Source organism: Felis catus, chromosome B2 (assembly GCF_018350175.1).
Source record: "Felis catus isolate Fca126 chromosome B2, F.catus_Fca126_mat1.0, whole genome shotgun sequence".
Lineage (NCBI taxonomy): Eukaryota > Metazoa > Chordata > Mammalia > Carnivora > Felidae > Felis > Felis catus.
Window position 1 is genome coordinate 25889097 of NC_058372.1, and position 12220 is coordinate 25901316.

Genomic DNA, 12220 nt, shown 5'->3' on the forward strand with positions numbered 1-12220 from the left:
CTGAGTAGCAAGGATGAGAAGAGTGAGTATCTTTTGTTATTCATGATCAGCCCCTTCTAACCATACCTGAGTTTATGGCCACTGGGGTCATTCTTGGAGGATGGGGTCGGTTGCCAGAGGAACCAGCCAGGTGATTGAAGGTTGGAACTTCCAGCCTCCTCTCTCCACCTCCAGGGAGGGGAAAGGAGCTGGGAACTGAGTTAATCATCAATGGCCAATGATTTTATCTATCATGCCTATATAATGGAACGTCTATAAAAACCCCACACAAAGAGGTTTGGAGAGTTTCTGAGCTGGTGAACAAGAACACATCCATGCGCCAGGGCAGTGGTTTACCCCAAACTCCAGAGGGACAGAAGTTTCTGTGCTTATGACCCTTCTGGACCTTGCCCTATGGACCTTCTCATCTGGCTGTTCATTTGTATCCTTTATAATGCCCTTTATAATAAATTGGTAATAGTGAGTGAAGTTTTCCCCTGGATTCTGTGAACCATTGTAGCAAATTATTGAGTCTTAGGAAGGGGTCACAGGGAGCTTAGATTTGTAGTCATGTCATACAGAAGTGGGGGGTAACCTGGGGACTCATCAACTGTGATTGGCCCCTGAACTAGGGGCAGTCTTGTGGGACTGAGCTTTTAACCTGTGAGGTATGTGCAAACTCCAAGTAGTTTGTGCTAGAATTGTTTAATATGAGGAAAACCTCCACACGTTCAGTGTCAGAAATGGTATGAGTAGAGATACAGTTTTCCTTTACCCTCCAATATTGGAACAATATAGGTCCCAATGGACATCTCCACCCTTTTACAAAAATAAATCCTCAGTGCTAGAGTTTCAGGGCCTGGGACTCAGAGATAGGAACCAATCATATTCCCACCTCTCCTTGCCCTCTCCTGAAGTAAACTGAATGGGTCAATCTCCCTCACTTCCTGCACAAAGGGAGGGCACTGAAACCCACTTCATCTTTTCGTTTGAGCACTCCTTGCTCTGAAAGGGGACACCAACCCCACCTCATGATCCACACCCATCAGGAGGATAAGTGGTTCCTGATGCTCCTCCTTCAGTAACTTACTTCTCCTGCTCCTCATACAGGGCTTCTCCAAGAGCTTTTAATTTATGTTCCACAGGCATTGTTGCAGGTACAAATAGGGTCTCATGAAAGGTACTAATCTGTATTTAGTTGGCTCATGGCCTCAACTGCAGAGCTTAGGTCCTCTGAACCCCCTCAAACTCACCCAGTTATTTGTAGAGACTTCTAAAGTATTCTTACACAAGTTTAGAAATGGTATGTCAGGGAGAGTGGCCTCTCCTGGCAGGACACCACCTGAGGGTACCTCCCTGCTGCTGCTCCAGCCCACCCTGAAACAGCTGCTCCTGCCAAGTGCTGCCTCCAGGCTTCCCTCAAGAGGCCAGCTCTCCAAGTACCTGGAGACCCCATCACATGAACACTATGTGCACAGTGTCATGAAAGTGAAGAAAATGTTCAGTGCCCTGTCAGTCTCATGCTTCGTGCTGGGACAGACCTAAGCCGTCACAACTTAAGCCTAGTCACCACAGCTATCGGGATCTTCTTGGGAACTCTTACAAGCTTCCAATAGGTAAAGATAAGTGAAGGCAGAAGTCTTCTCCCCCATAAGCCGACTATTAGATGGTTCCTCAACCTAGTTCCTGCCCAGAGAAGTTTGAGAATTCAAATCCCTTACCTCTTTGTGCTCCCTCTGCCCATCTTAGCCCAAGCTGGTGGTGCACCTGGTGACGTGAATCTTTTAAAAATTGTATAGGTCACCTGTGAATTTTTATTGGGATTGACTCCATTAGAAAAAACCACCCCCACAGATCTCTTCGAGAATCACTCTTCTCTGCCTTGGACTTCTGCTGAGCCTTTTGAGGAACAACACTCTCAAGCTTCTTAAAAGCCCTATTATTTGAATGATTCTCTGATGTACTGTCTTCAATATTTCTGAGGTCTTAACAGAGGATTTTAAACATTTGGCTTCATGATTGGACCATGTTTTCTTCAGAGTGTCCTGGATTTGATCTTTTTCTTTCCTCTTCCTTTCTTTCCCTTTCTTCCTTCCTTCTTTCTTTCTTTCTTTCTTTCTTTCTTTCTTTCTTTCTTTCTTTTCTTTCTTTCTTCTTTCTTTCTTTCTTTCTTTCTTTCTTTCTTTCTTTCTTTCTTTCTTCTTTTTCTTCTCTTTTGTTCCTTCTTTCTTCTTTCTTTCAGATTTTATTTTTTAAAGTGATCTCTACACCCAACATGGGGCTTGAACTCACAACCCTGAGATCAAGAGTCCCATGCCCCAGCCATTTCTTAATTGTAGTACCATTTATTTTCTGGAGAGGCTGAAATTTTTAAGTTCTTTTTTGTTTAGAAGTCCCTTCTTTAGTTACCTTTCTTTTCTCACATTTATCATAAGCAGCAAGAAGAAACCAAGAAATACTCTCAACAGTATCTGGAAATCTCCTTAGCTAAGATCACACAGTTCATTCCATAAGTTTTCTACTTACTATATCAAGTGATAGTGTTGCTAAATTTCTGCCACTATATAAAAAAGATCATTTTCTTCCAGTTTCAAATAACATTTTCTTCACTTTCCTCCTCAAGCCGTCACTCACAAGCATCTCAAAGGTCATTAGGATTTCATGAAACACTCTTGCAGGCTCTTCAAGCTTTCAAATTCACACTCTCCCCAGAGTCTTCCCAGCTTCTTGCCATGACCTGCTTCCAAAGCCTCTCGCACCTTCCAGGTGTTTGTTACCATACTGTCCTACAGTGTCTGGACAGCACCAGCACAATAAGCTTCCTTAGAAATCTGCAGCTTTACACAACCCCATCTCTGTCTAAAATGTTTGTCCCTATGGGGCACCTGTGTGGCTCAGTGGGTTAAGTGTCTGACTTTGGCTCAGGTCGTGGTTTGTGAGTTCGAGCCCTGTGTCAGGCTCTGTGCTGACAGCTCAAGCCTGGAGCCTGCTTCAGACTCTGTGTCTTCCTCTTTCTCTGTCCCTCCCCCACTCATGTTCTGTCTCTCACAAATGAATAAAAACATTAAAAAAATAGTACAATGTTTGCCTCTAATCTTGACTACCTGATTCAAAGCCAAATCCTACCATCCTTCCTCCTCCAGGGCAGAGTCCTTATCCCATCCTCTATGTTTCTCATGGTAGTTCTCATATTATTTTCTAACATTCTGCTTTTCTGTTCTGGCTTCCCTCCTCCTGGAAGCTTCTTAAGATAGGACTTGGGTCCTATTTTTGGCATAATTATTCTTTTCTCTCCAAGTTTCAACAGAGATACTCTTTGAGTGCATGAATCCTTATTTTGTTGGATTTGGAAGTAAACATTTCAACATTATTAGCAAGACTGAATAAACTTTCAAAAATATTTATAACATTTTTCTTTTGGTTTAGAGCATTTTTCTTTTTGTGTTCCTTCCATGTCTCATCAAGCAATTAATGGCAAAAGCATTGAGTATTATGAATAAGTAAGAGTTCATTTTCCATGCGTATTCATAATGAAAAAAATTTCCTCTACACATATGCTTAAAAATGTCAATGGAGAGAAAACAATTCAACAAGGATATTCATAATTCTTGCTAATTAATGTCTGAACTTTTTCCCCTGTCAATTACTTCACACACCTGTTCACTGTAAATTGCCTGAGCAATTTTTATAACATGTTAATATTGCCCAGAACTTGGATGTACACCTGAGGTTTTTCTGAATTTTAATTATTTTCAAATTAATTTTAATATTCTGAATAATTTCAAACTTACCCATATGTTTAATAAAAGTGAACTTTACATTTTAAAAATTATGAAGTTTCCCAAAGGTTTCAAAAGACAATGTATGGTTTGCTTTTATACACACTTTAACAGAATTTTTAAAAAATCCTTTCACCTAAAAGCTTCCTATTTGTCCTAAATCTTATCATTCATAATTAGCAGCTTTTGTCATGTGCAGTGCCTCATGGCTTTCCAAGGTGAAACACGGCTTTGTTCCCCTGCCAAGCCTACCTTCTAAGCTCCCTATAATCAGATTCCACGGTTCTAGTCAGTTTTTCTGCAATAGCTTTCACTTGCCTTATGTCCCTCTCACCACCTCTTTTGCTCTAGCTTGTGCTATCTTACAAATTTGGCTAACATCCAGATATTTCTTAAAACATTGAATGTTTGATTAAGGTCCTTTAGAATATTAGGGCATTACTAATACTATAAAGAAGAACAGATCAGATAATAATTGTTTCTAGTATGACAATCAATTGGGACTCATAATTTTCAAAGTAATAGCCTTTGAATTACAGGATAAGAGGAGATCTTGTTCATATTGGCACAATGAGGTTTCCATTTTCTCATAGTAAGCTGTAAATAGTGTTTACTGTTTAGCCTTTATATAGTAGTTTATATTGCATATAACTTAATAGTTATTTTTATTAGTTATTGGCAGTTACTATGTGGTATTGGTAGCCTACAGAGACAGCTAGGGAAATAAAAAAAATAGGTTTATAAAGATGGGTATATATAGCACACAGACTTTCTGGCTTTAAAAATAGTCTATTGTGTTCTGTATGGGTATACCTCCACATGTGCACATATCTCTAGACTTGTGAACACATGTTCAATTGTCAAAACAATGGAAAAATCAAATTAAGATCAAATAGGAACTCATTTAGTCAATACAAACTTAACTTAGAAGACCAAACTCCTAGGCCAATATTTGTCTATTCACCATTTCTAATTTCTCTTGGAACCAACAAAACAGGGGCAGATATAATGATAACCACTTGGAAATGGTGAGATACTTCAAGTAATGAGGCACTGAGGATACTTATGTTAGAAATGTGCCCTAAAGCATACATTTAAATAATTGTTGTACTCAAAACAGTCGTCCTCTATAGTTATGCATTTATTCCAATCTTTCTTTTTTCCTTTTTTTTTTTTTTTTTTTTTTTTTTTTTGCTTCATGCATGTTTGGAATTCTTCTTCAGGAACCACCCACTGTCCTGTTTTGAAAATGCCTTCATCAAAATAGTATCACTTCTTTAGACCAACAATGGAATCTTTAGCCTCACCACTCAATTTATTCACTAATATGACTTCTGTTTTCAAAAATTATGTAATACCTTTAAATTCAAAGAATTGCTATCATTGAAGATATTTTTTTAAAAACCATAATAGGTACCCTAGAAATTATTCCATAAAAGTTCTAAAATGGTTTTAAGATATGCTGGTACAATTGGATAGGTGTAACTTTCAAGTTACTTCTGTGATAGTGACCAGACCCACCTGTAATGTAAATGTTAACAGTTATATAAGTTAGGTATAAGCACTGCTTTTCCTGGATCCCCAAGATTTGGTATGTTGTGTTTTAATTTCATTCATCATAAAGTATTTTCTGATTTTATTTGTGATTTCTTCTTGACTTATTGGTCATTTAGGAGTTTGTTTCTTAATTTCCACATATTTGTGAGTTTCCCAAATTTCTGTTACTGATTCCTAATTTAATGCCATTGTGATCAGAGAACATAGTTTGTATAATTTTACTTCTTAGAAATTTATTGAGGACTTGTTTTATGACCTAACTTATGGTCTATCTTAGAGAATGTTCTGTGGGCATTCTATACAATTAGTATAGAGTGTATATTTTGCTGTGATTCGGTGTGAGACAGAGCAGAGACTGGACTAAGGTCCCTTCAATTCTAACTGCAAAATACAGGATTCCTTGGCTGTCCTCATAAAAAGTAAAGCTAATGCTCTATGCCTCCTGGGTAGTGTATCTTGCAGGAATGAGGAAGCAGGAGGGACTTAGTGAAAGGAGGGACTCTACTATGAAGACTGGAGAAGACAGGATGAAACCGGTCTATGCCAAGATGGCCCCCCGCACTGGCCTTTCACTGACTTGTACCCTTGTTACAATACTAAAAATCGTACCCAAGGGTGGAGATTAACCTGCCGGTTAGACACGCGACACATGAAGAAGCACGACGTTTAAGTGCACAGGAGCCACGAAATCTCCACCTCTTCATGCTTAAATGTCACCCTTTTCCCACCTGGGCCTCTTTAAAGCTCTCCCCCACCTCTCCTTGGGGGCCAGCCTGAAGGACTTTTCCTCTGTGCTCTCTCTCTTGTGCTTGAGCATAAGCCCCAATAAAGGCCTTGCCTGGAACTCCTGTTCGGCCTCTTGTCAATTTCCATTGTTTAGAGAGCCCAAGGGCCCAGTTCAGTAACAGGTGTTCTATACGTGTTTGTTAGGTGTAGTTGGTTCACACATTCTCAATTCTTCTCTTTCCATTTTGATCTATTCATTACTAAAAGGGGGATATTGAACTCTCCAACTGTTACTGTGAATTATCTATTTCTCCTTTCAATTTTGTAAGTTTATGCTTCATGTATTTTGGGACTCTATTGTTAGGCACATATGTTTATAATTTTTGACTTCCTGATGAATTGTCTCTTTTTTCATTTAAACAGTGTCTTTCTTTGTTGCTGGTAATATTTTTTGCCTTAAAGTCTGTATAATGTGATATTAGCATAGCCACTCCAGCTCTCCTGGTCTATCTTTTTCCATGCAAACTAACTTTGAACCCAATGTTTGTCACTTGTAGGTACTATGTAGTTATGTTGTGGCTTAAAAAAAATTAATTCTGCCAGTATCTGCTTTTTAATTGGAGTATTTAACCCAGTTGCATTTAATGTAACTATTGATCAAGTAGGATTTATGCATGTCTTTTAGGCTATTTGTTTTCTATATGTCATGTCTTTCTTCCCCTCTATTCCTCTTTCATTCTTTTATTTTGTGTTAAAAAGTATTTTCTAGTGTGCCGTTTTAATTCTCTCGTTTTTTTTTTAACTATGTTTTTTAGTTATTTTCTTAGAGATTTTCCTGGGGATTACAATTAACATGTTAAGTTAAAACAATCTACTTTGTATTAATACCAACTTAATTTAAGTAATATATAAAGATTTTCTACAAAATAACCCTATTCTTTCTTCCTTCTTTGTGCTCTTATTATCATACAAATTATATCTTTATATATTATCTTGCCATCAACACAGTTTTATAATTATTGCTCTATGCAGTAGTGTCTTTTAGGTCAGACAGAAGATGTTATATTTACCTATGTTCCTCTACTGGTGCTCTTTCTCTCTTCATACGGACTTAAGTTACTCTCTGTTGTCCATTTCAGCCTAAATGATTCATATTATTATCTAAATTACTTTATTGAGATATGTATTTTACTTTATTGACATACACATGGATTTCCTTTACTATTTCTTGTAGGGAAGGTTAGCTATAAAAGTATTCTCTCAATTTTTGTTTATCTTGGAATTACTTTTCCTTTTATTTTTGAAGTATAGTTTTCTACATATAGAATTCTTGGCCAACAGCCTTTTTTCTTCAGCCCTTTAGATACACCATTCCACTGCTTCCTGTCCTCTATGGTTTCTGACCAGAAGTCAGCTGAACTTATTGAGGATCATTTGTACACAAAAAGTTGATTTCTCTTGCTGTTGTCAAGATTCTTTGTCTTTTAGAAGTTGGACTCTGTTTCTAGGTGTGGACTTCTTTTAGTTTATTCTACCTGAAGTCTGTTGAGCATCTTGATGTTTTTCATCAAATTTGGGAAGTGTTTGGTCATTATTCCTTCAAATATATTTTTTTCTGCCCCCCCTCCCCTTTCTCTGTCTCATCTCTCCCTCTGGGTCTCCCACTGAATATATGATGGCATGTTTAATGGTATCCCACAGGTATCTGAAACTCTGCTCATTTTTCTTCATTTTTTTTTGTCACAAACTTAGATAATGAAATTAATCTATTTTCACTTTTACTGATTCTTTCTTCTACAAATTAAATCTGCTATTGAGCCCTTCTAGTGAAATATTCACTTCAGTTGTAACTTTTTAACCATAGAATTACTAATTTTTAAGCATAATTTCCATCTCTTTTGATGTCTCTTGTTGATATTCTCTGCTTGGTGAGTCATTACTTTCATATGTTCCTTTAATTCTTTAAACATGATTTCCTTTAATTCTTTGTATAAATTTGTGATAGCTATTAAAAAGAATTTTTAGTAAGCTCTAAAATTTTGCTTTTTCAGAAATTCAGAAAATTTCTATTGATTACTTTTTTTCCTTTATATGTGTCATACTTCCCTTTTTCTTTCAGTGTCTCATGGTTTTTTGTTGAAAATTGGACATTTCATTTTTAATTATTTAAAAAAATTTTTAGTGTTTATTTTTTCTGGGGGGGGAGTAGAGGGCAGAGAAAGGGAGACAAGAATCTGAAGCAGGCTCCAGGCTCTGAGCTGTCAGCACAGAGCCCAACATGGGGCTTGGGCTTGAACTCACTAACAGTGAGATCATGACCTGAACTGAAATTGGATGCTTCACTGACTGAGCCCCCAAAATTGGACATTTTAAATAACATAATGTAGTTACTCTGGAAATCAGATTCTTCTCTCCCTGTGCTTTGCCATTGTTGCTTTGTTATTATTGTTGTTGTTGATGGTGATGATCTTGTTTAGTCACATTCTTGGACTAATTTTATAAAATCTGTATTCTCTGTTATGAAGTGGCTGCTGAAGTCTCTATTCAATGTAAGCTTAGTGATGAGTTCATAATTAGTGATTTTTATACGTGATTCCAACATAAAGCTGATGGACTCTCTCTGTGTGTTGGGGCACTTCTTTAATGCAACAGAAGTTTAGAACTCTGCCTTAGTCTTCATTTCCTGCTTTGCACAGGGCCTCAAAATCGGTCAGAGGTTGATAGATTAGAGTCTTCTCAGTTCTTTCCTGGGCATGCACATAGCCCTGCACATGTGCATGGCTTTCTAAATTCCCAGAAATATGTCAGAGTTTCCCCAAACTCCCATGAATATCTCATTCTCCAGGTCTTTCTTTTAAGTTTTTGGCCAGTCTCTTGATTGTCCCAACTGGTAATGCCGACTGAGGCAACTGAGATTTTAAACAATTCTCATTGGTTGTTTTTGACACATGCCCTTGGGATAGAACTTTTCCCACTGAACAAGATGTGAGTCAGTTTAAATAACAAGCCTTGAAAATGGGGATTTCTCAGGAAGCTGTCACACAGGTCTAATACAATGCTCTCAGGATGAAACTTTTTGGGGAATTTCCAAACTAGCATACACTCCCTAATGACTGCTAAGCTGCTGATTTTCAAGACTACCACAGAACTTGGGAGGAGGCAATAAAAATAGGGCAAGTTAAAATGTTGTAAAGCTAACTGTAATTATGATATTCATCCATTCTTGAATAAATATTCCTCAGATTGTTGTAAACCTTTGATTAATTTCTAGAGTTCTAAAAAAGGTTGATTTGGACATTTTTGTCAGTTTTGTTTTGTTTTATTGTTTTGTTTCATGTTTTTAATGGAGCAGTGGATTTCCAGAGGTCCCTTATTCCACCATTCTGGGCTATACACATTTTGATATTGTGACCTCAGATGTGACAAAAGTTGGTAGCTCTCCTTTCTTTCCCAGACTGTCTTACTGTTAGGGCTTGACCATGTGATCTGATCCTGATTAATAGACAGGAATTATGCCAGAGAAGTGTTTCTCAATCTACAGGTCAAGAAACACCAAGTGTTTAGAATTATTAGTTTTAATTTTCAATCCATTTCAACACTTTTTTTTTTTTTTATTTCTGAGACAGAGAGAGACAGAGCATGAGCAGGGGAGGAGCAGAGAGAGAGAGGGAGACACAGAATCCGAAGCAGGCTCCAGGCTCCAAGCTGTCAGCACAGAGCCCGACGTGGGGCTCGAACTCACAGACTGGGAAATCATGACCTGAGCCAAAGTCAGACGCTCAACCCACTGAGCCACCCAGGCGCCCCGATTTTCAATCCATTTCAAATTGGTACTTTTGTGAAGTTCAATGAAAAATTACTAATAAAATGAAATAGAAACAAAACATTAAAAATACAGGCCTTAATTTTTCATTGTTAGACTCAAGACATGTAAAATTAGACTTTAATAAATATAAATCAAATAAAAAGAGGACAGTTACAAAATCTATACACATTCTTCATTGAAAAGGTATACATAGGCAATTAGTATAGAAAATAGCTAATATACTCATAATTTTAGCAGATTTATTGGTATATAATTAACATACAACAATTCCAAAAAACTAAAGTGTACACTTTGATAAGTTTTGACATATGCCTATACCTGTGAAACTATCACCATAATAAGATAATTAGCAGAGCCATCACTCTTCAAAATTTCCTCATGCCTCTTTGTTGGACTTCTTTCCTGCCCCTTATATCTCACTCCCACATTCCAATACAAACTTTGATCTATTTTCTAACAGATCTAAAGGCTAATTAGTTTGCATTTTTTAGAATTCCATATAAATATAGTATATGTCATTTTGTCTGGATTTTTTCATGCAACGCAATTACTTTAAGATTCATCCATGTTATATGAATAGTTCATTTATTTGTATTGTTGAGCACTAATCCATTTTGTGCAGTCATCTGTTGATAATCATTTGGGTTATATCCAAATTTTGCCTATTACAAATAAAGCTGCTATGAACACTCATGTACTGTACAAACCTTTCAATGGACATCAAATTTCTTTGTGTGTGTGTGTGTGTGTGTGTGTGTGTGTGTGTCTACCTTGGAGTAGAATGGCTGAATCATATGGCAGAAGAATATTTAACTTACTAAGAAACTACCAAACTGTTTTTTGCATTAATTATGCCATTTGACATTCTCACCAGTTCGTCTACATCTTTGCTAAGGCTTGGTATGGCTAGACCTTTTAATTTTAGCCACTTTAAGTTCCATCTGTATATCTTTGGTGAAGTATCTGATTAGATTTCTTGCCCCTTTTTATTAGGTCATTTGTTTTCTTATCATTGAGTTTTGTGAGTTCTTGTACATTTTGAATGCAGGTCCTCAGTCAGATATACAATTTGCAAATATTTTATCTTAGTCTATGACTTGCCTTTTTATTCTCTTGACAGTGTCTTTCAAATGGCAGAAATTTTATTTTATAGTTCATCAATTTGTTCTTATATAGATCATTCTTATAATATCATATCCAATATATCTTTGTCTAACCCAAAGTCACAAAGACTTTCTTTTTTATTTTCTTCTGTAAGTTTTATTATTTTAAACTTTTCATTAGGTTAATAATGCCTTTGGGGTTAATTTTTGCATATGGTGCAAGGATGGGTAAAAGTTTGTTTGATTGCCTATGGATACCAATTGTTCCCGCACTATTTGTTGGAGGAAAAATCCCTTTTGCATTGGACTGACTTTATGTCTTTGTCTTAAGTCAGATGAACATATATGTGTAGTTTGGACTCTATTCTGTCTCATTGATGTATTTGTCTATCTTGAGTTCAAGACCATGTTATTTTGATCACTGGAGTTTTATAATTAAGTACAAAAATTGGGTATTATTTGTCCTTTTTTTTCTTTCTCAAATTGTTTTGGTTATTCTGGATTCTTTACATTTCCACAAGAATTTTTAATGTGTTTGTTAATTTCTACAAAGAAATTCCACTTGGATTTTAATTGAAATTTCACTGAACCTATAAATTAACTTGGAGAGAATTTGACATCTTAAAAACACTAAGCCGGGCACCTGGGTGGCTCAATCAGTTAAGTGCCTGACTTCAGTTCAGGTCATGATCTTAGGGTTTGTGAGCCCCATGTTGGGCTTCCTGCTGTCAGTGCAGAGCCTGCTTGAGATTTTCTGTTTCTCCCTCTCTCTTTCCCTTCCCTGCTCATGCTCTCTCTCTCATTCTCTCTCTCTCAAAAATAAATAACATTAAAAAATAAAAAAAAACACTGAGTCTTCTAACACATGGATATAGTGTATTTATGCATGTAATTATATCTTCTTTAATTTCTTTTATCAATGTTTTATGGTTTTCAGTGTTCAGGTCTCACTCTTGTCAGATTTTATCCCTAAGTATTTCATGTTTCTTGAAGCTATTGCAAATGCATTTGTAAATATTTAGTTTCTGATTGTTTATTGCTACTCTAAAAATAAAATTGATTTTGCATATTGATCTTATATCCTGCAACCTTAGTGAACTCAACAATTATCATAGATTTTTGTATTATCCATTGAATTTTCTGCATAACCAATCATGCTGTCTGCAAATAAAAATAATTTTACTTCTTCCTATCCAATCTGGGTATGTTTTATTTCTTTTCATATCTTATTGTACTGGCTAAAACCTCTA